Source organism: Lutra lutra, chromosome X, assembly GCF_902655055.1.
Source record: "Lutra lutra chromosome X, mLutLut1.2, whole genome shotgun sequence".
Classification (NCBI taxonomy): Eukaryota; Metazoa; Chordata; class Mammalia; order Carnivora; family Mustelidae; genus Lutra; species Lutra lutra.
Genome location: NC_062296.1, coordinates 16317780 through 16320975, shown reverse-complemented (window position 1 = coordinate 16320975; position 3196 = coordinate 16317780). Strand labels below are relative to the sequence as shown.

At 47.6% G+C, this 3196-nt stretch overlaps 1 pseudogene; it reads right to left on the bottom strand.

The window, feature by feature from the left end:
- Window positions 1–619: 619 nt before the first annotated feature.
- On the bottom strand, window positions 620–1157 carry LOC125091993 (myosin regulatory light chain 12B-like; annotated as a pseudogene).
- Window positions 1158–3196: the final 2039 nt, after the last annotated feature.

Genomic DNA, 3196 nt, shown 5'->3' with positions numbered 1-3196 from the left:
TAACCAACTGAGCCACCCAGGTGCCCCAGACACTCATTTGTTTAACTTGCCATTATATTCTATTTGAGTCAGAATAATCTTTATTTCAAAATACATCATTTTCACTATATAAAAATATAAAAATCCAGCAAAACCAGAAATATGAGTATATTTTCCTGGGCTTTCACATTTGTCGATTTTTTATCTGCAATCTCTCTCTCTCTCTTTTTTTTTTTGAGAGAGAGAGCGAGTGCACACATGCACAAACAGGGTGAGGGGAGGAGGGGCAGACGGAGAAGGAAAGGGGGAATCTCTCAAGCAGACTCCCAATCTAGCACAGAGCCCAATGTGGGGCTCGATCTCATGACTCTGAGATCATGACCTGAGTTGAAAGCAAGAGTCAGATGCTAAACCGAGGCACCCCTGCGGTCTTTTTCAACACAACTTACAACCTCACCCCTGTTTCTAGTCTTATTATACCAGTGCTAAGTGCAGAAAGATCTGCAATAAATACATTTTTTAAAAAGGCAAAGTTGCGAAACTCAGTCTCATTCAACAGGTTCTGTGAGAGTGGAGGTAAGCATCTAGGAGAGAAAAGAAAGTAGGACATGGCATTTCGAAGTTTTTATCTGGAGTTCTTTCAGTGATCTTTGTCCACTGATTCATGTTTAAAGATGCACTTGAACTCAATGTTATTGAAATCTCCCTTTTTGTCAATAGTCCCTGTACAGCTCATGTACTTCCTTGTCTGGAAACTGATCTCCCATTGTTGTCAACAGCTCTCTCAGATAATGTTCCTGAGTCATGCCTGTTGCTTCTTCACGAAAGCAAGCAAAAGCATTTCTGATGACGTCTTCTGGATGTGTGCCATTCAACTTTTCACCAAACATCATGAGGAGCAAGGTGAAATTTACAGGCCCTAGGGCGTCCTTCATCGTGGCATTGAGGTGTGCGTCAGTTGGATTCTGCCCTAGAGAAGTCAGCATAGCATTCAAATTATCCTTGTTGATGAAACCATCTCTGTTCTGATCAGTCATGCTGAAGACCTTGAATTCCTAAATCTGTGGCTGGTCAAACATGGCAAACTCATGGGATGTTGCCTTCTTGGTCTTTGCCTTTTTGCTCCACGTGCTGGCTCTTTCATTCTGGAGGTGTGTCCTTTAGAAGCTACAGTTCATGTTGTCTAAAGTCAGTCTCATTATAGCATAAATGAGGATCCAGTCAGCCATCATCATAGAAATTGTTTCATTTAATGGAGCTGGCCACCAGATGCCAGACTGGGGCTGCCCTGTGCCTGGGTTTTTAGAGTTCCTGTCAGCTGGGTGTGGAATGAGGTTGACAAAATGGTGGTACATGCTGAGGCTGGGTAGTGGGTACACTTGAGATTGTTAGACTTCTCTTTTGAATTTGGTGTGTGTTTGAAAATTCCCATAATTGGGGTGCCTGGGTGGCTTGGTTGATAGAGAATCTGCCTTTGGCTCAGGTCTTGATCCTGGGGTCTTGGGATTAAGCCCCGCGTCAGGCTTCATGCTCAGTGGGGAGTCTGCTTCTCCCTCTCCCTCTGGCCCACCTCCTTGTGCTCTCTCTCTGTCAAATGAATAAATAAAATGTTAAAAAAAAAGAAATTTTCCAAAATAAAAGTTGGTTAAAGTATCTCCTACCCCAGAAGGGCTGTAATCCAATGGTTTTCAAGCTCTTTTAAAAAATAAACAAAAGGAACCCCCCTTTTTTCAAACAAGGTGGAAAAAACTTAATATGTAAAACTTAATATGTAGGTGGAAACTTAATATGTAAAATACATCCAAGGGAAGCCGCTCAGGCTGAAGCTTGCGGGGCTGGCCATGGGAATTTGGCCTCTGGCCTTTCACCCACACCAGTCCGTGAGCCACCCCCACCCGGTAGTCCTCTAGGCTTGCTCACTACTCAAGTGTGGTCTGGGGACTGGTAGCAACAGCAGCACCTGGGCGCTGGTGACTCTGAGGTCCCATTAGTGAGTTTTCTGGTTTTACAACTGTACTAAAGCAGGCTCACGGGCACAGGTGCAGAGCCAGACAATGGGAGCGGATGGGAGAGCCAAGGTGGGGGGAGAGGTTGCCTGACTTTCAGTCCAGGCGTGTCTGGACCGTTCTTGTCAATTGTGCCCTGAGGCAGGTTTCACCCTGGGTCCCAAAGGCCAGGCACATGCTTTGTTTCTTCGACCAAGCCCCAGCCTTCTGCCTGGTGCCGCTAGCAGGACCCTGTCCCATGTGTTTGCATCTTATTCTATAACTACCTTACCTAGTGCCAAGTTCCTGCAGAACTGGGGTCAAAAATGGCCCCAGTATTCCCCCCTCTCAACACATTCTTCACACCAATCCTTGTTAAAAACGGTCTTGATGAGTCGGGCAGCCTCCTGGGCCAAATCCTCGGAGGCTAGACATTTGGCATTAGGGTGTTCCCAGGTGGGTTTGAGTTCGAGACTAGGATTCCAGTTTCTGGCAGGTTCTGGGATGAGCAACGTGGGGACTGTAGTCCACTTCCTTGGCCATGCAATCCCCAATTGCTTCTGCCTCCGCCAAAGCTGTCTGTCAGGCAAGATCCCTGCCACCGGCAACAGACATTTCAGCCTTGTTCCTTCTAAAGACCATCTTAAACCATAATAGATACACCAGAATATTCTTAAACAGAAAGCTTTAGAGTTTTGATTCCTGATCCCACAGGCACGCCCATGAGGCTGGGAATGCTTCATGTAGCCCTTGCCTTGGGCCACACCGGCCTGGGTAAAACCAGGAGTGGGGATTCCTGGCAGTTGCGGTGTGTCCTGCCCCAGGACCGCAGTGCTGGCTGGATCCTTCCGTAAAGTCCTGGTACCCTGGGGACAGCCGCAGGCCCAGACCTCCATACACACCTGAAATGCAAGTCTCTCAGCAGAAGGAGGTGAGGAGGGAAGGAAACAAAGCCCAGCCCTTCTTTCCTCCTCCTCCTGGGCTTGGTCTGAGTGGCCTCAGGGCTCTTGGAAGCCACGGAGTGGAAGGGCTGGAAGGGGATTGTGGGTGTGGAGCTGGGAGGAGCCCACGACCCCTTGAAATGACTTGAAGCATTTGGGGCATGATTTGTTGGAAGTGAATGACTTATGTTAAGCAGCTGTTAGGAATGTTTCCCAGCTCAAGTCCGTGCATGTCTCTAACTGTGCAAGAAAGAAAGGGGGCTGGCAAGGTGTGACCGTGCATGAGGTTCT